Here is a 24,345-nt window from a genome sequence, read left to right on the forward strand (position 1 = left end):
GCCGACCCAATAGTAAGTTATATGACGTCTCAGCATCAATAACATAGCACGTGACCTCTGTCTTCAGATCGCCCATTTGGCACTTTACCCGAATTTTACCTAAAGGCCTTGACCCGCTGGTGTTGAATCCGTATATAACCGTGCCTGTAGACGCTAATTTGCTGACCGGAATGCCAAGGTTGTGCATCAGACGAAGTGGCATAATGCTCACAGCGGAACCCGGATCGACTTGGATCCGGTTGACTTCGCTGGAACCAATGTATCCGACGAAGTATAGGGGCCGATCGTGATTCGAATTTTTCGTTTGCATATCCTCTTTGGTGAAGGTGATGCAGGGAAGGTTCTTAGTCGCCATGTTGCACTGTTGACTCAGCGGTTCTGGCTGTTCATGCACCGGCTTGACTTGAGTCAGAAATACCTCTGCATTGGCCAAAGCTTCTTGTAGGGCCTCCCTGGTTTCTTTGGATAATCGCAGCAACTCATACAGCGTTATCCGTGCAGGAATGTTGGCTAATTGCGCCATAATGTCGAAGACTTGCGGAGTTTTCGAGCTTTCCGGTTTGTCTCTTCCAATCGGGCGACTGAAACGAGGCTGCTTCGGATTTTGCACCTCCTGAGGATTCTTCTCTTTTGGTTTATTCACCGGCTGTCTTCTAGCATCTTCACCCGGTGTAGTACTCGCAATCACCCCCATCTCCGTGAGAGTTTTGGCTGGTCCTCGTTTATTCACCCCCTGTTCACTGGGTGGTGGATATTTGTAGTGATACTCATTTCCGCTTCTAGTGGCGAAGACCTCTTGTTCTTCTTCGGAGAGTGGAAAAGCGAGAATACTTTCGTCATCTTCTCCCGGGATAGCAGAGACTCCACAGCAAGACTTTCCTTTCCCTTTGGATTTCTTCTTTGATGACGATCCGGCCCATTGTTCATCTTCAATTAGGTCGGGGTGAACCCATAGGATTTCACCATTTGGAGCTGTGTGCGGCACAAGTCCTTTTTGGCGCTGTCCATGCGGGTCGTCGTTCACCGTCTTCATCCCGACTTTGGTGATGTGCTTTGGCTCGAACCAAGTCGTAGGTACCGATCCGAAACTGATTGATACGGCGTTCGCTCCCACGTTCTTGGCAGGCTTCGGGGTTATAACGCCCACGTCAATGAGTGCCTGGATTTTGTCCTTGAGGTGGTAGCACGACCTCGTAGGGTGATGGACCGCTCTGTGATACGCGCAGTACTTTGGGTCCGTCACCTTGTTTGCTCCCTCCTGATCCACGATTGCTGGCAGCTGGATTTTGTTGTTCTCCAACAAATATTTGAAAATGCCGGGCACCTCGTCGTCTTTGAAGGAGTATGTCTTTGGAAACCTTGGCTCCAAAGACTTTTGCTTCTGGGACCGCTGCTGCCAATGAGGTTGGGATTGCTGTGGCGCTCGTTGCTGCTGTGGCTGTTGCGGTGCCCGTTGCTGCTGCTGTTGCTGAGGTTGCAACTGAAAGGTTTGGTTAGCATCAACAGCATTAAACTGAGCTTTACCTTTTCCTCTTTGGTTAAAGTTCTGCTTCGGAAGATTTGTTGCCGGTTGACCTCTCTCCGCCTTCTTCCTTTTGATGAACCGCTCAGCTTGCTCCCCTCGGACTTTCAAATCCTTCCACGTCTTGGATGGTGCCGTGCCCATTGCTTCCAACACGTCCAGCGAGAGGTTGTTGTGGCAGGTCTGGAGTATAAACTCCTCGGTGATCGGGTCCCGGCAATTCATCGCCTTGTTGCGGAACCTCTTGACGAAGGTGTCGACCAACTCCCCGTCTTTCTGCTTCTCATCGAGCAATGACCCAATAGAAACTTCGGTGTCGTCATCGAAGAAGTTTGCGAGGAACTTTGACTCCATGTCGTCCCAGCTATTTATGCTCCCTGGCTTGAGGCGACGATACCAATCGAAGGCGGCTCCGCGAAGAGTGCCAACGAATGACCGCACCATCAGAGGTTCATTACCAGAGATGACTCCCAAGTGCGATTTGAAATATATCAAATGCTGAGTAGGGGAACCCATCCCATTAAACGGCGTGAAGTTAATTAGACTGAACTTCGCCGGATATGGGATTGATTCCCACTCCCTTGGGTATGGACAAGGAATGCCCGTCTTTTTTGTCTCTTGAGCGGAAATCAACGTATTGATTTTGCTCTCGAGATTTTTGATCTTCAGGTTTTCGCTGGTTTCTTCGCCAGCATTCTCATTACCACCCCCTGCGTTGACGGGAGGATCATTGGTATTACGAGCATTCGCATCCTCATCTTCCAGATTAATCGGGTTACGATGATTCTGCTCGCCTTGTTGGTTCGCCAATGCTTGGATCTGTTGGTCATGCATTTCTCTCATCCGCTGCATGGCCATATCCATTTCAAATTTGAAACTTTCTTTCTGTTTAGCCAAAGCGTCTTCAAGCATCTTGGCCATCTGTTCCGCGCTTATCATCAGGGCCTCGCGGGGTTGTCCCTCACTGGATACAGTATTATCTGACGCCACCGCGGAACCGGCATCGGATTCTTCATCTTCTGAAGGGTGTCTTGTCCGAACCCTACCATAGGTTGCTCGTTCAATGGCTCCGGACTGCAGACGGGTTCTAGGTCGGGATGCTTTCAGTATTGTTTCGAGATCATCTCGTATCGACGTCCCTCTGTTGGTCATGTTGGCGGTGACTCTCGGATGTTCACCGTCTTTGACCGCTATTCTTCTTCGTTGGAAACGCCTATGCCTTGGTTTTGGCGTTTCGACACTAAGTCTCTCGAATACTGAAACCCTGTCAGGGACTGTCTTGACACAGTTGCATTCTGAGAGTACTGCCCGAATAAGCTTCGAGCAAGGACATTGCGCTTCTAATCTTTGAGGGCTCCTCTTTCTGGTTTTATTCGTACCCCCTGCACGATAGTACAGCTCGTCCGTTTGACGGTTGGAGCAACCCATCGTGTGTTGGCACATTCTCCCAGGTATAACGTCGTCGTCATCAGACGACAACATTTCCTTCTGAGGATGGTTTATCTTCTTCGGACCGTCCAGAGTCGCACGCCTTGAAACGCGCCTTTGTGAGCGTGAATCTCCAGCAGGCTCCTGTACTTCTATGCGCAAAGTTGTGCGCTTGGGCGCCGCAATTTTCTCCAAGTGCTGCGGGTTGCGGCGACCTCCAGCATGTGATATTGTTTGGGACTTCTTCATTGGTCCCAAGCGTTCTTGGACTGGAGCTTTACCTCGTTCTTTGGGAATAGGACCGAGGCGCTCCAAAACTGACTTTCTCTCCTGGGATGGTCCTGCAGGATTTCCCGGAGCAGTTGCAGAAATCACCGGCCGTTTGGATTGATTTGCCGGGTGTTGAACCTTTGGCGGTTGCGGGTTTTGCTCCTTAGTCTGAACCACTCCAGACTTCGGCTTCCAAACCTTGCGAGTCGATGGCTGCTTCTCGGCCACCTCACGCTGTAGCTTGCGACGGGCTTCTTCAGCTTTAGCCCGCGCTTGCGCAGATAATGCGCGGCGCTTGCGGATACGTTCCTCCAGTGTCGAGCGGTCCCGTTTGACACGAACCCACTCCATTGTTGATGGCTTGGAGGAACCATCCTTCATTTGCTGTTGAGGCTGTTTGCCTCGTTTGTTCTTCAGATCCGCATGGTAACGGACCCCGTCAACAGACTCCATGGCCTTGGCGAACTGCTTCGCGAGGCGTTGGCGCTGCCTCTGGCGAGCTCTCTTAGAGAGAATCACCACGCCTTCGACGGCGGATTTGACCTGCTTCGAGGCCGGTAGGACTTCACCTGACGCAACTTCGGCGTCGAATGGGGTGAGGTCGTCGTTGGTGGCTTCAACTTCTTCGCACCAACGGACTTTTCTCCTGGAGGAGAACTTCTGAAACTTCTTGGACTTGGGGGAGGAGGTAGATCCAGACGAGGACACGTACTCCTCGTACTTCTGTTGGTCGAACTCATACTCGACCTCCTCCACGACCGGGATCGAGATCCGCGGCTGCGACGCTCCGATCTCAGCAGTGAGATCGGTGGCTCCCACTGTGGTCGCCAGATTGTTCGCGGGAAAAGTTGGTGTTTTCTTCATTATCGATGTCATTGCACTCAGTTAACAACTTTATGCGTTACAAAGAGATCCGGTCTTTTTATAAGATCCGGCTTACAATGAAAATCAAAATAAAACAAAGAAATCAAAATTACAACTTCTCTCTTTTACCGAACAAATCACAAGATCCTGTTATCCGGTCTCTTGCTTCTGTGGGTTGTTTGCCTGCGCCGGGGTTGCTTACCGTGGACCACCGCGTGATCTGGATCCAAGCAGATCTACGACGTATTACGGGTATTATCCCACCAAGGAGATAATAGCCGGGAGGGATCGTTTCACCAAGGAAACGACCGCTCGAATCTCGGGATCTAAGAACCAAGCTTAGATCCGGAGTGTAACGACGTAGATCTGAGGATTAGACTCTCTCGAACTCCTGCCTTTTTCGGTGCGGGTGCTCGCTAAGAATCAAATCCGGGTCTCCAAGTCTTCAAGCCTTCAGATCTCCGAGTTGAGGTGACAATCCGGCAGAGTTTCGGCTCTCTCAAAAGTTTCAGAAGAAGTCCCTCAAATGAACAACCACCCCCCCTATTTATAGCCTCTCTGAACTGTGCCTTTGTGCACAAGAGAGAGAGGGGGGGGAGTCGGGCCACCTGAGGGTGGCTCGGCTCATGCCGAGCCACCCTGAGGTGGCTCGGCCCTTCAGATCCTTCCAAGTGTCAGACGGTGCTGTTCCCATTGCTTCCAACACGTCCAACGCAAGGTTGTTGTGGCAAGTTTGGAGGATGAATTCCTCTGTGATCGGGTCCCGGCAATTCATCGCCTTGTTCCGGAATCTTTTGACGAAGGTATCGACTAACTCTCCGTCCTTCTGCTTCTCATCGAGCAACGATCCGATAGATATCTCGGTGTCGTCGTCGAAGAAGTTGGCCAGGAACTTGGTCTCCATGTCATCCCAGCTGTTTACGCTGCCTGGCTTGAGGCGGCGATACCAATCGAAGGCGGCTCCGCGAAGAGTGCCGACGAATGACCGCACCATCAGAGGCTCATTACCAGAGATCACCCCCAAATGCGATTTGAAGTAAATCAAATGCTGGGTAGGTGAACCCATCCCATTAAACGGCGTGAAGTTAATTAGATTAAACTTCGCCGGATATGGGATCGATTCCCATTCTCTTGGGTATGGGCAAGGAATGCCTGTTTTCTTCGTCTCTTGAGCGGAAATTAGTGTGTTGATTTTGCTCTCGAGGTTCTTGATCTTCAGGTTTTCGCCGGTTTCTTCGCCAGCATTCTCATTACCACCCCCTGCGTTGACGGGAGGATCATTGGTGTTACGAGCATTTGTATCCTCATCTTCCACATTAATCGGGTTACGATGATTCTGCTCGCCTTGTTGGTTCGCCAATGCTTGGATCTGTTGGTCATGCATTTCTCTCATCTGCTGCATGGCCATCTCCATCTCAAATTTGAAACTTTCTTTCTGCTTAGCCAAAGCGTCTTCAAGCATCTTGGCCATCTGCTCCGCACTTATCATCAGGGCCTCGCGGGGTTGTCCCTCGCTGGATACTGTATTATCTGATGCCACCGCGGAGCCGGCATCAGATTCTTCATCTTCTGAAGGGCGTCTTGTCCGAATCCTACCATAAGTTGCTCGCTCTATGGTTCCGGACTGCAGACGGGTTCTAGGTCGGGAAGCTTTCAGAATCGACTCGAAATCTTCTCGTGCCGATGTCCCTTTGCTCGTCATGTTGGTGGTGACCCTCGGAAATTCTCCGTCTTCAATCACCCTTCTTCTTCGTTGGAAGCGCCTAGGCCTTGGTTTTGGCGTTTCCGCATTAAGTCTTTCAAAAACTGAAACTCTTTCGGGGACCGCCTTAATGCAATTGCATTCCGACAATACCGCCCGAATGAGTTTGGAACAGGGACATTGAATTTCCCGTTCTCGGGGACTCCTCTTCCTGGTTCTATTCGTACCCCCAGCACGATAGTACAACTCGTCATTTTGACAGTCAGAGTAACCTATCGTGTGCGGGCACGCCTTCTCAGGTACAACACAATCATTATCAGATGATAATGTTTCCATCTGAGGTTGACTTGCCTTCTTTGGGCTTTCAAAGGTTACCCGCCTCAAAACATGCCTTTTTGGGCGTGAATTTTCGGCGTGATCTTGGACTTCAATGCGCAAATTGGTGCGCGCAGCTGCCTTGAGGTCTTTGTCATGCTGGAGGTGATGGCGACCCCCAGTATGTTGAGTCGTTCTGGGCTTCTTCATCGGGCCCAAACGCTCGTGAATTGGAGCTTTGCCTCTCACGTCAGGAATTGGACCGAGGCGCTCCAAAATTGGTTTCTTCTTGCGGGATGACTCTGCATGATCTCCCGGAGAAGTTATTGGGATTGACGGCGACTTTGGTTGACTCGCCGGAGTTTGACCTTCCTTAGAAGGCTGCACTGGTTGCTTTTTGGCCTGAGTCGCCACTTCAGACTTAGGCTTCCAGACTTGTCGTGTTGGTGGTGGCTTCTTCTCCACCTCCTTTTGCAGCTTTCTACGGGCTTCCTGAGCTTGAGCCCGTGCCTGCGCTGACATCGCCCGGCGCTTGCGAATGCGCTCTTCGAGCGTTGAACGGTTCCGTTTGACGCGGACCCATTCTTTCTTTGGCGGCTTGGAAGAGTCGCCATTCATTGGTGGTTGAGGCTGTTTGCCTCTTCTGTTCTTCAACTCCGCGTGGTAGCGGAATCCGTCCGTAGACTCCATCGCCTTAGCGAATTGCCGCGCAAGGCGTTGACGACGCCTCTGGCGGGCTCTCTTTGAGAGAGTCACAACGCCCTGAACAGTGGAGGCGTTGGCGGGAGTTGGGTTGACCTGATTGGAGGTCGGTGGAACTTCATTTGACGCAACTTCGGCGTCAGTTGGGTTGAGAGCTTCGTGGGCTTCCCGAGCAGCTTCAAACCAACGAGCTTTTCTCCCGGAGGAGAACTTCTTGGACTTGCGGGGGGAGATAGAGCCGGACGAGGACACGTACTCCTCGAACTTGGCTTGGTCGAACTCGTACTCGACCTCCTCCACGACCGGGATTGCAATCCGCGGCTGCGACGCATCGATCTCGTTGGCGAGATCGTCGGCTCCCACTGTGGTCGCCTAATTGTTCGCGTGGAAAACTGTTTTCTTTTTCATTGATATGATTGTCATCTTGGGTTACAAAGATCCGGTCTTTTATAGATCCGGTTACAACTAAATCAAAGAAAAAAATAAAAATTACAACTTTCCTCTTGTGAACAAATCGCAAGCTCCTGTTTTGCGGTTGCTTGCTTGTGTGGGTTCTTTGCCAACGCCGGGGTTAATCCGTGGACCACCGCGCGATCTAGATCCGGTCGGATCTACACGAGTATGCGGGTATTATTCCACGAAGGGAATAATAGCCGGGAGGGATTAATCCACCAAGGGAATAATCGCTCAGATCTCGAGATCTAAGACCAAGCTTAGATCTGGAGTGTAGTCTCGTGTAGATCTCAGATCTGTTCTTTCTTCCTCTCGAGATCCTGCCTTTTCTGACGTGGATGGTCGCCGAGGATCAGATCTGAATGTGCAAGTCTTCTGGTCTTCAAGCTCCGAGTTCACTCTTCAATCCGGCAGAGTTTCGGCTCTTGAAAGTTCGACCTCTGAAAATGAACATCTCTAGGCCTATTTATAGGCTCTCAGGACAGTGGCTGCAAAAAGGGAAATGTCGGCCACCTCTGGCCACTGTCGGCCACCTCGGGCCACTGTCGGCCACCTCGGGGTGGCCGACACTGTGCCTAGCCACCTTGGGGTGGCTCGGCTCATGGCCGAGCCACCTTGGGGTGGCTCGGCCTTGGCCGAGCCACCCCGAGGTGGCTCGGCCACCGAGCCACCTCAGGGTGGCTCGGCCTTGGCCGAGCCACCTTGAGGTGGCTCGGCTTTGGCCGAGCCCCCGCGGGCGGTGTTTTCCGACTTTTTCGAGTCGTTTTCCGTTGTCTCGTTTGTCCGTGTTTCGGTTGACCTGAGACTCTGATTTGATGATCCGATTTGGCAGTAAGTTGGATTCCTGATTTGGCAGTAAATCCGCTTCTGAGTTCGAGTCCGAAATTGATCTTGATTCGATCGTGATTCGTCCGAGTTTCCCCTTGGTTGGATGGCTCGTTGATTCCTCAACTCATTAGCTTGATTCTGCACGCGGGTGGATTCATTCCGTCGCTTCCGTGCGATTCGTCGATCTCGTCGCCTCGTTGGCTCGTCGGTTTGTGCCGAGCTATGCTAGGGGACCTATAAGCAATTTTATATGCCTACAGAGACTCGCGCCACTTCTGAGCCACCAAGTCCTGTTTCGCTCTAATTTCACCTCCTACAGTCTTTTTTGAGTCTCCAATGGCCCCGGTTCCCATCGCAACAAGTTCCATACCCCCCTTGAAGCTTCATGATAGTATAGACTTGTCAAAATTCAAAATGAATATTACAAATCGTCTCGGTCATTTACACAAAGATCGAGGTAAAACTTTGATTAAAGAACATTTGGTTTTAGCGAATGAAAGCTAAAGAACTCATCAGACTGGGGGTTGTGTATACCATTCCAACAAATTTAGAATCTCTCATGCTAAGAAATTACCTGTAACCGCTCGCCTCGGATTGCGAGTTGAAGTCCAAGAGCCCGTGGAGGACTCACATTTACAATCGCACAGTTCCAAACGAGCGACTCTTGATAACACCAGGGAAGTGTGTTCGTCAGGAGATGACGATGATAAACTTGGAAGATACCACCCGCATATGATAGGTTACTCTGATAATCATGTTAATGAATTGTACTATCAGACTGGGGGTACGACCAAATCTCGGAAGAGAAATACTAGAGAAACAGATTCTTACTGTCCGTGCGTAAAAATCCTCAAAACAGTGTTGTTAGAATGCAGCTGCCATGAGACTGCTCCCCAGAGGGTTTCTGTATTCGAACGGATCTCTGCTGAAACATCCAAACCAAAGACAAGGTGTTTCCACAAAATAAGACCGACCAACTTAAGTGACGAGTTTCCTCGGGTAACTATCAACATGGCGGACAAAGGCAAGTCCTTACGACGCTTTAGTCCTGAACCTTTTGTAGAAGTGTCTCAGCACATGACTTAGTTGCGGCCTGGAACTGTCAGACCTAGACCCAAGAGGTCACAGTCCTCAGATGATGAAACATCAGATGCTTGTTCTGCATTGGCTTCCGATGATACGGCATCTAGCGCAGGACAATCCTACGAGTCATTTATGATCAGCACTGAACAGATGGCTAAGATTCTCGATGATGCTTTAACCAAGCAGAAAGAGAATTTTAAATTTGAAATGGAGATGGCTATGCAGCAGATGAGGAAAATGCATGACCAACAAATCGCGGTGTTGACAAATTAACAGGGAGAGTCTAGCCGTCGTAATAATTCTAACCAACTCAATAGTGATCGGGAAGTAGACGAGAATATCATCATTGATGCTCCTCCTGTTGGTAACAATGCTGTGGGTTGTCCCTCGGGTAATAACAATGCAAAAGAGGACTATGTCATATCCCCCCAGGATCATTCTAAGAAAGATACAAGTGAGGGACTCAAGATGAAAGATTTTGAAAGCAAGATCGATGCCTTGATGTCTGCTCAAGAGGTAAAGAAGACCGGTATTCCGCGACCTTATCCAAGGGAATGGGAATTAATTCCATACCCAGCAAAGTTCAACCTGATTAACTTCATGCCATTCGACGGAAGAGGTTCACCCACTCAACACCTGATTTACTTCAAGTCTCACCTAGGGGTCATTTCATGCAATGAACCTCTGATGGTACGATCATTTGTAGGAACTCTTCGTGCAACTACTTTTGATTGGTACCGCTGTCTCAAGCTAGGAAGCATCAATAGCTGGGATGATATGGAAACTATGTTTCTCACCAATTTCTTCGACGATGATACTGAGGTGTCTATTGGAACACTCTTTGATGAGAAGCAGAAAGAGGGGGGGCTGGTTGAGAACTTCGTCAAACATTTTCGGAACAAGGCAATGAACTGTTGGGACCCGGTCACCGAAGAATTTATTCTCCAAACGTGTCATAACAATCTTTCCTTAGATGTGTTATAAGTTATGGGCATGACATCATCCAAAACATAGAAAGAGTTAAAGGTACGAGGGGAGCAGGCCGAACACTTCCTCAAAAGGAGGAAAGCTGAAAGGGGTCAACCATCCAATAATGCCTCAAAACAAAACTTCACCCCCCGTGGTAAAGGTAAGGTGCAGTCAAATGCAGCGGATGCAAATCAGACATTCCAGTTGCAACTCCAACAGCAACCGCAACAATAAACGCCAAAGCAACAAACACCCCAATGGCAACAGCGGCCTCCAAGGCAACAGAAGACTACTGAGCCAAAATTCCCGAAAGAATATTCTTTCAAGGAAGATGAGGTTCCCGATATTTTCAAATACTTGTTAGAGAATGATAAAATTAAGCTACCCCCAATCACTGATCATGGGGGAGCTAACAAAACTACGGATCCACGATACTATGCATTCCACAGAACAGCCCATCATCCCATAAAGACATGCTGGGCTCTCAAAGACAAAATTCAAGCCCTAATCGATGTGGGTATCATCACTCCAAAACAGCCTAAGGAAAATAAAGTGGGCGCAAATGCAGTTTCTATCAGCTTTGGATCGGTCCCTATGTCATGGTTCTAACTAGAACTTGTATCAAAGGTGAAGGTAAAAACTATTAACGATGATCTCCATGGACAATGGCAGAAGGGACTAGTGTAGCACACAACTTCTAACGTCGAAATTCTTTAGGTCTATCCAGATTTTCTCGATGATGAGCAATGGACATGTTCCTCATCTAAGAAGAAGTCTAAAAATAAGGGCAAATCCTGCTGTCCCGCCACAGCAATTCCTAAAAAAGATGATGAAAATATCCCTACGTTATCACTTTCTAAGGACGAACAAGAAGTGTTCACCACTAGGGGTGGAAATGAGTACCATTACAACTATCCTGAAGTCTCTGACCCAAATGCTAAGACATTGGCTGAGCTAGGGGTGGCTACAAAACCCACCGCACCTGCTACAAAATCTCAACAACAACCAGCTAGTAAACAAAAAGGAAAAGAACCCCAACACCAGGAGGTCTAGAACCTGAGGTAGTCTCAATTCAGTCACCCGATTGGGAGAGATAAACCAGGGAATTTAAGCGCACCATACCGCTTTGACGTTATGACTCAGTTAGCCAACATTCCAGCAAGAATATCTTTGTACGAATTATTTCGTCTCTCTAAAGACACGAGGGAAGCCTTGTAAGAAGCCCTGGCTGACATCGACGTATTTCTTACTTGCATCAAACCAGCTCCTAAAGGTCCGGAACTCTCAATTCAACACTGTGATTTGACGGCTAAGCAGTTCCCTTGCATAACATTCACCAAGGATGATATGCAAGTTAGAAACTCAAAGCATGATAGGCCCTTATACTTTACCGGATACATCAGCTCCAGCGTCGTTAACCGGATCCAAGTCGATCCGGGCTCCGCTGTTAGCATCATGCCGCTCCGACTGATGTACAATCTTAGGATCCCCGCAAGTAGATTATCCTTGACAGGCACCGTCATCTATGGATTCAATACCAGCGGGTCTAGGCCGTTAGGTAAAATCCGGATAAAATGCTAACTTGGGGATTTAAAGTCCAAAGTCACGTGCTACGTGATTGACGCTGAAACCTCCTACAATTTACTATTGGGACGACCCTGGATCCATCGTAATCTTATCGTCCCCTCCACTCTCCATCAATGTCTAAAATACATAGACGCTAGTAATGAGATAAGAATGATGATCGCAAATAAGCAACTGTTTAAGGGGTTAGAAAATTACTTTACTGATTCCCTTCTATACGGTGCTGAATCCGACACTAAAACATCGGCTCAAGGTACGGACAGCGAAGAAGAAGCAGATACTGAAGCTAGGCTTGGTTACAATGGCAGTTTTGTACTAAATGACATTGTACCCTTTGTAATTAGCCCTGACGACGGTGAATCGTTAGATGGTAGTTGTAATTGGCAACTTACCAGAGAAGTAATAAACTATGATTTAAGAGTACTCACCGTGTCTAGATGACGTAATGTAGGGATTATATGAGAACCCTAACATGCACCTGCCGCTTTGATTCTCCTGCTTAACATCAAAGCATATCCAAGGCTCATTTGGAACAACCCTTGTCATTCCCGCTAAAGTAGGGGGTGGAAAATAGATAGTTTTTGGCAAAGGGGATTCGTTCCCACCGTCAAATCTTTTTATAAAGGAAGATAACGACAAATAAAAAACCGGACCTCATCTCTCCAAGTATAGCCAGCAATCCTGTGATTTGATAAAGAAATGGGGATATAATTTCGCGCTTAAAGAAGGCCTCTGTTTTGGTCAAGGTCCACGAGTTCCACCTCGCCCGGCCTATGTACCAAAAGGAAAACCCGATAATTAATATGGCTATAAAAGGGGTCTGGGTTGCGCCTCTTCATCTGATGAAGAAAGTTGTGGGCAATTCTTCGATCAATCAGCAAACATGGACGGATACTCATCCGATTTTTCCAATTGGGATTCCGATGTTAGTATTAGGGAAATATTCAAGAGCTTGATGTTAAATATGGCCACGGTCGATCCTGTCACAATGGATGAAGACGATCAATTACCCACTTGGGAAGACCAGTGGATTCATCATCTGAATATTCAGTATGGGGATCATTTCGAGCAAAGGGAACCACCCACCGAAGACAAAATATTCCAGGTAAACATGGGAGACGAAGAGAATCCGAAACCCATATTCGTCTGTGATAATCTTCCGCCAGACGAGAAAGAGAAGTTGATTGCCCTCATTAGGGAATGTATAGACGTCTTCACTTGGAATTACGAGGATATGCCCGGACTTGATCCAAACATAGCAGTGCACCGCCTCAACATCAAATCGGATGCTAAACCCGTTAAACAGGTGCAGAGACGGTTTCGTCCACAAATTATGGAGGCAAGTGAGGTAGAAGTTAAGAAATTGATTGATTCTGGTTTTATCGGAGAAGAGCAACATCCCGATTGGCTGGCAAATATCGTACCAGTCCTAAAAAAGAATGGGAAAATCAGGATCTGTATTGATTTTAGAGACTTGAATACAGCTTGCCCAAAAGATGATTTTCCTCTTCCAATCATGGATGTTATTATCGATAATACGTGCGGGTTTGAGAGAATATCTTTTATGGACGGATTTTCGGGTTACAATCAGGTCAAAATGGACCCAGACGATGAGAAACTTACCGCATTCAGAACTCCTCTCGGTGTCTTCTGTTATACAGTTATGCTTTCGGATTAAAGAATGCAGGCGCTACGTATCAACAAGTGATGTCAAAAAAATTTTAGGGGCACCTCCGGAAAACCGTCAAATGCTATGTCGATGACCTAGTCGTTAAAAGTCGTAATAAAGATGACCATATCAAAGATTTGAAGACAATGTTCGATCTCATGCGGACTCACCAGTTAAAGATGAACCCTATTAAGTCTTTCCTCGGAATGTCCAGCGGCAAGTTTCTGGGATTCGTCATCACCACGAAGGGTATCCTCATTGACCTCGATAAAGTGAAAGCAATAAACGAGTTGCAACCCCTGAGAAACCTTAAAGAACTCAGAGGATTACAAGGATGGTTGGCCTATATCCGTCGCTTCATTTTGAATTTATCAGGAAAATGCCAACCATTTTCCAAACTCACCAAAAAGGGTGTGTCGTCCATTTGGGACGATGCTTGTCAATATGCATTCGAGGATATCAAAGCATATCTGGCGAATCCTCCTATTCTAATGATACCGAAATCAGGTAAACCGTTCTTGATTTATATTAAGGTGATAAACCACTCATTAAGTGCTTTACTAGCACAAGACGATGATAACGGTCATGATCAGGCCATTTATTACTTAAGCCGGCCCTTGGTAGGTGCTGAATCTCAGTATCCAATGATTGAGAATGAGTGCCTCGTGTTGGTGTTCGCCATCCAAAAGATGCGGCACTATCTTGTAGGACAGACAATCTACATCATTTCAAACGTTAACCCAATTTGAGTATTCATGACACAGTCAGCCTCTATGAAATGGAAATTAGAAAAATGGGCCCTACTCTTATCTCAGTATGACTTGCACTTTAAACAACAGAAGTCGGTCAAAGGACAGGCGATTTGCGATCTCATGGCGGCTAACCCTACTACTGAAGCAGCCAAATTGTATGAAGATTTACCAGATGAAACTCATGAGGTTAATATTATTTCTTATCAACACATTTGGCAGTTATACTTCGATGGCGCTTCAGGGGCAACCAACATGGCAGGCACCCCCGGTAAGTCTAAAATCTCTGCAGGAGTTGGAGTCGTCCTAGTCTCCCTGGAGAAGCATGTGATACCCCGAGCCTATTCATTAATAGGAAAATGCTCCAACAACGTAGCCGAATATAACGCGTTCCTATTGGACTTAGTTTTGCCAAAGAACTAGGGGTCGAATATCTCAAAGCTTTTGGTGATTCTCAATTGATAGTTAATCAAATTCGAGGAGAGTACGAAGTCAGGAATCAAGACTTAATACCGTACTATAAGGTGGCCATCAAGATGGTAGATTCATTCGAAGAATTCTTCATCGAATACATTCCACGTCTCCAAAACGCATATGCAGACGCATTGGCAGCATTAGCAGTATCTTGGGCACAACCTCCCAACACAGAACAATGGATTACCATCAAAACTCATCAACTTTTCGTACCAGAATGCGCTTTAGATACAAAAGAGGCGCATACGGCCAAAATTGAATTCAAAACTCGAGATTGGTGATTCCCCATTATCGACTACGTCATACATGGAATCTTACCACAAGATATAAAAGAGAGAGACTCGGTCCGACGAAGGGCCCCGAGATTCTATTACAACTCAACGTCCCAAACATTGTATCGTCGCGCCTATGATGGATTACTACCTAGATGCCTCTCAACAAAAGAAGCAGAAGAAGCTATCAAAGAATCTCATGATGGAACTTGTGGCGCACACCAGCCTGGTCCTAAACTGTGTGATCGTCTCAGAAGAATAGGATATTATTGGCCAACCATGGTCAAGGATGCAGTCGACTATGCCCGATGGTGCCACGCGTGCCAAATACACACAAATTATATGCATCAACCCCCGGAACACCTACACCCATTAGCCACTTCATGGCCATTCGAGACATGGGGAATGGATATCATTGGCCCTATCTTCCAACCATCAGTCAAAGGTGACTGTTTTATTTTGGAAATCACCGATTACTTTTCCAAATTGGCTGAAGCAGTACCACTAAAAGAAGTGAAGACTAGCGATGACATCAAGTTTATTAAACACCATATCATCTACTGATATGGAGTTCCGAGACGAATCGTACATGACAACGGCCCTCAGTTTGTGAGCAACGCCTTCATCAGGTTTTGTAGGAAATTCAAGATCGAAGACGTATTGTCAACGGCCTACATCCCCACAGCAAACGGATTAGTAGATGCGTTTAACAAGACAATCATAAAGATTCTGTCAAAACTCATAAGAACTAATAAGCGGAACTGGGATGACAAGCTTGGTGAAGCCCTTTGGGCCTATCGCACCACGGTTCGCACGCCTACCGGGCAGATTCCATACTCATTGGTATATGGATGCGAAGTTGTTCTTCCCTTAGAAATCCAGATTCCATCCCACCGTATTGCTCTCGCAACAGGGATGACGACAGAGGAACAACATAAAAAACAGCTCGAAGAACTTGAGATGTTGGACGAGAAGCGTTTGGAAGCTCAACAGCAAATTGAGTTTTACCAAGCCAAAATTTCTCGTGCTTTCAACAAGAGTCAAGCAACGAAGCTTCAAAGAAGGAGACTTGGTTCTCACTGTTCGGCGGCCAATGATACCCAACTCAAAGAGGAAAGGTAAGTTTCAACCAAAATGGGAAGGACCATTTGCGATAGAAACGGTCTCCTCCAATGGCGCGTACTGTTTGGTCACCCAAGAGGGTGACAAGATCATGATGCCAATAAATGAAAAATTCCTAAAAAGTACTATCCTTAGTACGTTCAGGATAACTTTTAAAACGGGAAGTTCCTGTTGAATACCGTACAGGGCGTTCTTAAGGATAACCCACGATTGAGGGATTATTTGAGATGAAAGCTTGCTTTTTTAAAGACAATTCGTCCTTAATCACTTCTAAAAAGGGATCGAGACCATCGATGTGACCTTTTAAGAACTCTTTCACTGAGATGAGATTTGATTTAATCGATCTTCCCTCGCGAAGTTCCCACAGTGTTTGTACAATTAACACTCCCAGTGTTAAAATCCTAACACATTTCTCTAAAGTTTAAGCCGCCAATCTACGGCAATGAACAAACCCATCTTCATGGTAAACCCCTGTCACTTGACGTGAGAAACCCCAACCAAAAGAGTCATATAAATCAAATTTCTAGCTCTTATTTGTATCCTACTCTCATTGCCTCTGGGTCAAATCTGCCCATGCTCAGGACCAAGGCCAAAATCCCCTCTCGATTCTTTCAAGGAACGAGAGGTCCACTTTCAAATCGGACTTTCCTTTTGATAAACGAAATGCCTCCGCCCAAATTGGACAACTAAACCTATAAAAGTTAGGGTCGTCTCAGTACCTCCTCTTGGTCAAAATCATCGAACGGTTATGGCCCGAGCCGAGATTCCTTTTCGATAAACGAAAATCTCTCATCCCTTTCCCTTCAGTCAATCCTATAAAAGTTAAGGCTGAAGTCGAAAACTCATTTCAGGTCAGATAACCAATCCTATAAAAGTTAGGGTTATCTGAATCTTTCGATCTCGGAGCGGAGATCCCACTCTTAGTTTCACCTCACAAATTCTCAAAATGGAAATCTTCCTTCGAGTTTCTTTTGTAACCGGAGATAGAATATAAAATTCTTCCTCCCCGGTATCGGGCCTACTTCTGCCCAAAAAGAAGCTCTGGAGATAGAATATAAAATTTTTCCTCTCCAGTGTCAAGTTTGTCTTTACCTCAAGAGAAGACACCATACTCAAACATCAGTAATCCACACCTTACACGCGCGAGGAATTTTATCCCGAATCCTAAATAGGGATAAGTCTACGCCTAATACGCGTTACCAGGTGGTCTATTCCCGAAAAAATGACCAAGTCTACCTATTCAAACTCGTAGCACTAAGTCTAAGGGAGTTCATTCCATTAGCATAATGTTACATATGAAACGGACTTAAACAATTCATATGCTAGCCCGACCCAAACGGTAGTCGGTAAAGATTCATCAAACCCGTTGAGGGCTGAGGGTTTGCCAAAATTTCCTAAAGTCTACGCCTAACACGCGTTGCCGTGTAGTCTATTCCCATAAAAGTGACTAAGTCTACGCATTCAAACTCTAGCACTAAGTCTAAGGGAGTTTATTCCATTAGCACAACGTTACATATGAAATGGACTTAGACAATTCGTATGCTAGCCCGACCCAAACGGTAGTCGGTAAAGGCTTATCATACCCGTTGATGGCTGAGGGTTTGCCAAAAATCCTATAAGTATTACAGCTAATTATTCTAAGCAGAATGGAAAAATCATAATAAGAATGAATGTATATTGAACAAAAAAAATATTTTTTCAATAACAAAATCAAGCATTCAAATATAACGAGTCGCGGTCACTCTACATCAAGCTTAGGACTAAGGATTTGTTGCTCTAATTTGGATAATTCTTCGACATAGGCTCTCTCAAGCTCACATTGCAGTTCCGCCTTGAAAGACTCTTCAGAGATAGATAAAATCCTGGCACATTCCTCATCCATTTCGGCTAATCTCTCTTCCGAGAGCGTCACCTTGCTAGATATCACAAGTCTGCCGTGCTCTTCCCCGACCCTGGTCACTTCCAAAATAGCCCTTCGCGTTTCCGTCGCTGCAAGCTTCCGCTTAAGCTCTGTTATCTCTGTGTCAGTAGAAGCTATAAAAGAATCAAGCTCGTGTATATGGGCCAATCTCTCAGAAAGAACCTCCTTCACCTGCTCGAACCTTTTTCTTTGTTCTTGAATCCCGAGCTCGGCAGACGCTCGAGCTTCACATTGAGATTGTAGACGGATCTTTATCCGGGCAGCAATATAATCAGGAGCACTAACGGATCGGAGCTCTTGCAGCTTTTCAAATTCGTGCTTTAATCGCTTCAAGTCATCGGTTAAAGCATCTGTAATTCTTGACGAGCCGGCGTCCCTCACCGAGGCTATTTTGCGCTCGAGAAAAGGTTGGAACTGACGGAAAGGCAGCTCTTTCTATAAAAGTTTGTCAATCAATGACCCCACGAAGTTGAAAAAGTGGCTGACCTCCAAACAGAGGATGAGCTTTTCCGGATCATCATCTGATAATAATGTTTTAACCATGTCCCGGAGTTAGGACGACAAACCTAAAAGAAGGAGAAGAGATGAATATTTTGAAATATAAAATAATTCTAAGTCAAGACATGGCGTGAAATTTACCAACGCTTGTAGAACTTTCTTCAGCTAAATGAACCACATCTGGTTCTGTTCGCCCGATTTCTTACGTCGCAGGGAGCACGGCGGGTGTAGCAACCGTCGAGGTACCAACTTCTTCGTTTGGTCTCACAGTTTGTTCAGTTAAATTCCCCCCAACACTTCCGACACCTGTAGTAGCTCGTATCTCTAAAAGAGGGGGAAGTTGCATCTCGGGAGCTGATGACCCGGCCTCGATGATAATTCCTACCAACAGTAAGAAATCGAGAACTTTAGATTTATCAGACTCTCTAATAAGAGTAGTAGCATCAGTCTTAATGATTGGTCCTACGATTAGAACTTTCCTATGGTTAAATGGAAACCGACATGCGAATCTATAACACGGGAATAAAAAAATCTTACCGGCAGGTGGGTCAACCGTGTTCACCGGTTCGGCAGCCTCACGTTGGGCTTGTTTAGACAACATGTCCTCAAAAAGCCTGTCGTCAGAATCCAAAGAGATGGGAATCGGATCAGGTGAAGGTACACCCGTATCTCCGAGGACCACATCACGAAGAGCTCCCTTACCACCCACATCTTCCACTAGAACATTTACACAGAATCAAAATATTAAAGTAGAAAGATGAAAAACCTAGAACGCGCAATAAGAGGAAGTGAAATTTACTTGCAGTGGCTATGCCGAGTTCCGCAGCCTCAGCCCTTGGGACCGCTTCTTGTAATTTTTCTAAGAGGGTAAGAAGCATATAAACGATTAGCGGAGACACAAATTCTGAATCGTTCAATTCCCGCCAAATGAAGGACCTATCACCGATGTTAAATATACCTGGATCTTTAACACTTTCAGTGGTATCGGGTTCGACGCCGGAGTCTACGACAGCCTTAACATTTGTATCTGTTCCAACACCTGTGGGTTCTTTGGCCATGACTTCATCTATTGGTGGGGAGAAGTCAGACCCTTTGAAACCATAAAAGCAGGGAGAAAGAGGGTCATATTCTTGTTCACCTTCTTCGTGACCTCCTAGGACACGAGAATGACTAAGTCCAGGAATTAATAAATAGAACGGTCAGAAAATCATCAAAAGTTAAAACGTTACCTTCTCCACTGATAGGTATGTCAGTAGTGGACCTCGTTTCTGAAATCGGGAGTTCAACACGTCACTTGGAAGCTAACTTTTTACGCTTGGCGGACGGAATTTCCTCCGGATCAATAACTCGTTCATGAGTAAATTTGGAGCGTAATTCTCGCCCCAGACCAGTTTGAGTTGAAGGCTGAGAGCTCGTCCGACATATGGGACGAGGCCTTTCTTCTTCTCTTTCTTCTTCGGAAGCTCCCCCTGGGATTTCAACCCACATCTTGTTAGGATAAGTGCGTATAACTCGTACTCTTGGCTTCCTCAGAGCCGACGAAGGCTTGGGGTAAGCTAGAGAGACGAGCATGAGCAACCAACGCTAACTAAAATATTTCTAAAGAGAGAGGATCCGATGGACCTGTTTCCAGCTCCTCGTGATCACTGCCGGCTTCAGTCTCCTGGCCACCCGCGATCTCAGTTTTTGGGATTTTGTCACTAGAAGTATTTTTGTAATTCAGCCTCACGCACAATCCGAGTGGCAATCCAAGTTCCCTCTTCGGCCACTAACTCCGCAATCGGTCGGATGGGCACAGATTCGTTCGCTGCCAGAAGCCATCGACATTGCAGGAACGTCAGCTCTAATCTACGCTTAGCACCGGGAAGTTTGAATTTGACACCAGTGCAGCCAGTAATACCCCATAACCAAGCGCTAGCCCCCATCTATCAAGCCACCATGAGTTCGGAGTTGTCGATTTGGATTCCCAATGTAAATCTGATCATACCCAAACTATTCGACGAACCGACAGGGTAGGTATGGCTCTCCGTGTCAAAACAACCAGCATCAAGACTAGTCTGATGTGTCCCAAACTTCTCCGTGTCAACCAATGAGTCACCATGTTGACTCGAAAACCGCGGGAAGCAGGTCGAGAAAGCCCAACACTTCTGATTCTGAAGCTGCCTTTTGATTTTTGCGAACCCTCGTCCTTTCCATTTACAATGTTCTATTAATTGGAGAAAGGGAACTAATGGATCTGTAGAAGTGGGGGCCGACATCATATCTGATCGATGTAGCATGAACCAGGCCATCAAATAGGTATAGGGGAGCTCTGCTTTTGTAAGTGGGATTTGGGCTGACAGCCGACTTCCCTCTTGGGTAAACACGCTCACAATCTGACGAAGCCCTCGGTAAATATCCGCGACCATCGCTGGAAGAAGAGATAAATTCTTTAGATGATCAAGTAAGACCGCAGGATAAAGGACTTCCAGAGGTAGAGCGTCTGTGGATTGGAACGACACCACACATTTTTTTAACCAAAGAGCGAGATAGCCGGCAAGTAATGTCATGGGCTGGATCGGCTTCACTGCTTGCCATAAATACGTTTGAAACTTGGTTCCAGCAAGAAACCCACCTTCAATGCCAACTGTAGTAAATGACTGAGTGCTCGACTTTTGAATTAGCTCGTTCACTTCTGAAGGAGTCAATGGTGTAAGTCCATATATCGCTTTAACTAGACAACTATCTAGATTCTTGAACAAATAATCTGCAAACTTCTTCAGACTTATTTGTTGTCTTGTCTTCTTGGATAGCGGATCGGCACCTGCCAAGGCTATATGGTAGTGGCATGTAAGATCCCAGAAAATGTCATAGCGATCGGGCATCCGCAACTTCAGCTGCCGTAGCTCCCGGTCAGAAGGAAAATATTCTTGGTAGATCATGTTACCCATTGGGAGGCCTGACACTTTATGCATCTCATGCAACGCCAACCCTAACTCCCCATGTTTGGTTAAGAACGTATTGGTGTCAGGATTGTAAATCTCCAATAATGCCAAGAAATGGGGAACACTTATTGTCAGCCCATAAGTAGTGGCACGGACTGCCTCATACAAACCACTCCCCTTTAACTCAACCTCAAACCGGTTTAAGATATAATGGCTTAAGTGGGTCCACCAAAGCTTATCAGACGAGTGCACCCAACCAAAACACTAATGACCGGTTGCTGGCATTTCTCGACCTAAATTCGCAAGCCGGTTCTTCACAATGTTGGCAACGGTGAAGAATTCACCTTTGGGTGGGTCATTCAATCCCAAGACCCCCGGATGTAACAGGATTGTTCGATTCCGATCACTTGATCCAGGAACCACGCCGTGGGTGATATATCCGCAATGAACGCGGTCGTGCTCCTCCGTTAACCACCACAACATTTCCCGCGAGATAGCCTGCCATCGAAGTTCTGTCAGCGAACGATGACGAGGAATTGGAGGAAGGTATAAATGCCCCCCCCCTATCATCATGATGCAGCCATTGTTCGGCTTCTAAAGACACAGTAGCTAGATCTTCAGTAGAGTCGCCAAACAGATACTCCGACTTCCTCAACGGATGTGTGGAACTTGGGTCTTTCACTAAAGGCACATCCGTAATCAGTTGCCTTAAGGTACGAATCCAAAGCAAATTGAGGGGCCGTCGGTATAGGGACAGGTTCGTCAGTGGTAGCGTAAGCCTCACTAGAGCGACCTTCCACTCTGAGAGCATTGAGTGCCCTCGAGGGAAAATTAACTGAGGTAAAATAATAAACGATTATTGACACGGTTATAAATACCTATGTTAAGACAGTATAAGTGTTGAACTCATCTCACGAGATATAAGATAGAGTCATTACCTTATAAAGGGCAAGATGATCTTAATCACATCGCGCACATAAAGGACAAGGTATGTTACCGTGCGAATAACGCGATAGCATACCCTAGCCCACTTAACGCGATACAACATGAGATCACCCCAAGTTAATTAAGACGTGCCTCGACCAAGCGAAACAAGTCTTGTGAAGCATCCACTCCCACGAAGGAGAGTGACGGCTCTTCCCAATTGCCTCACCAAGGAGAACAAAGTGGGGATGCAATATGCAGAATGATATATTGAGTTCATGAATAAAAAGAAATAATGAAGTTATACCTGTGCAAGTAAAAGGCGTCGCCTCGGGCGACTGAGTCGCCGAACGACCTCTAGGAACGCGGGATCTCTTGGGTGACATATTTGTAAAGAGTGCTAACAGTTCGATTACGTCAGAGGTTGAGGAATAGCAAGCTAATACAAATGGAAAATGGCACTGTGAAATAATGTTTATCGTTAAAAATCCGATTAAACCTACATAGTGGGCCTAATACAGAGTCAGTTTCAACCCACGATGGCTCGTGCAATAGACTATACCAGAATTTTGGAACTCTAGCCAAATATCTCGGAGTTTCGGTTAAAGATATGCACATGGCTAAATAAGAAAACTCGATGTGTCTATGAATCTGATCCTTGTGCATGACTAAAAGCCCAAAGATCACTAGCCTAAGTTAGACTAAATTCGTGTGTATAAAGGTCAGGCATGATTACAAGTCTTAAAGAATTTTAGCCATGCACAAACTCAAGAATCAAGTGCTCGGGTCTTAAATTAGATCGAACAAACCAAGAATTAGGGGTTCAAGTGGGCAACCAGACAACAACTTCTACAGGTCTGAGAGTCAGAATCAAACCAAGAACAAGAGGGATACGACCCAAAATTAGGTTCAACCAATTCAACCACTCAAAAATTTCGGCCATACAACTGAAATATCAGAGCATATGAACCCAAACTAAGACTCCCTCAAATGCTCGGCCAGATAACAAGCTTGGTGTTTTTCCCCAAATCAAAAAAGCTAGCTTTTCAGAAAATCAAGCATTTAAAAGGAAGAAGTCAAATTAAGGCCATTGAATGCGGGTTTACCTGAAAATAAAGGAGGATGAACTCAGTAAAATTGCAGCAAGAAGTTCAAATCCAAGAAATCCCTCGAAGGCTCCTGTCAAAATTAACCAACGATCAAACTAGGGTTTCGATTATACCCCTAAACCCCAAAATTGGAAGATCAAAACTGAAGCCATGAAGGAGTAAAACCCTTACCTGAGTTTGAAGAAGGATCAAGGAGAACGAAAACCTTGAGAATCCACAAGCGCTCAAGTTCAAAACCGAAACCCTAGCTTTCAAATGTGTGAATTTAGCAGGATTTAGGGGAAAATATGAGAGGGTCAAGAACTCTAATCAAGAAGACTCGAACGTGGGAGGGAATTTTTGAATTGAAGAAGTGTCGAAAAGAAGAAGAGAAGAAGATGAAGGAGTCGGGGTTTTAAAAGGGCCTTGAACCCGACCAAACCAGGTTCAAACCAAACCAAGCCAAGCCAGAATTGAACCAAGTCCTAAAACAGACCGAACCAAATAAAAAAAATTCCTGTGCTGACTCACATAGCTCCGAGTCACTAAATGGTGACTCGCATAGCTCCGAGTCACCAAATGGTGACTCGCACGTGGGACAAGTTGTTTGGCCAATTTATGAGTATTTTGACCCGTTTTCAGGTATTTTTGATGTATACGAGACCCGTATTCAAACTCCAATCAGTATATGAGTCTAAACTATTTCCTACCATTACAAGGAAGTTTTTGGAGAATATCATTCAGAATATTCTTAAGGATAACCCGGAAAAACTCCCACGAGTATACGAGTATAAACTAGTCCTCCTAAGTCCAACGCCTAAAGAGTTTAAACTATGTAGACCCTAGTTAACGTACGAGTATAAACTGTGTTAACATAGGTCAATGCACCAATGGCTTCGCCAAAACAAAACTACGAATATGAACTCCGACGAAGATGATCAGTTCAAAGTCAAATCGATGGCACGAGCTAAGTCCAAAATTTTA

Source organism: Asparagus officinalis, chromosome 4 (genome assembly GCF_001876935.1).
Source record: "Asparagus officinalis chromosome 4, Aspof.V1, whole genome shotgun sequence".
In the NCBI taxonomy this organism is placed as follows: Eukaryota; Viridiplantae; Streptophyta; class Magnoliopsida; order Asparagales; family Asparagaceae; genus Asparagus; species Asparagus officinalis.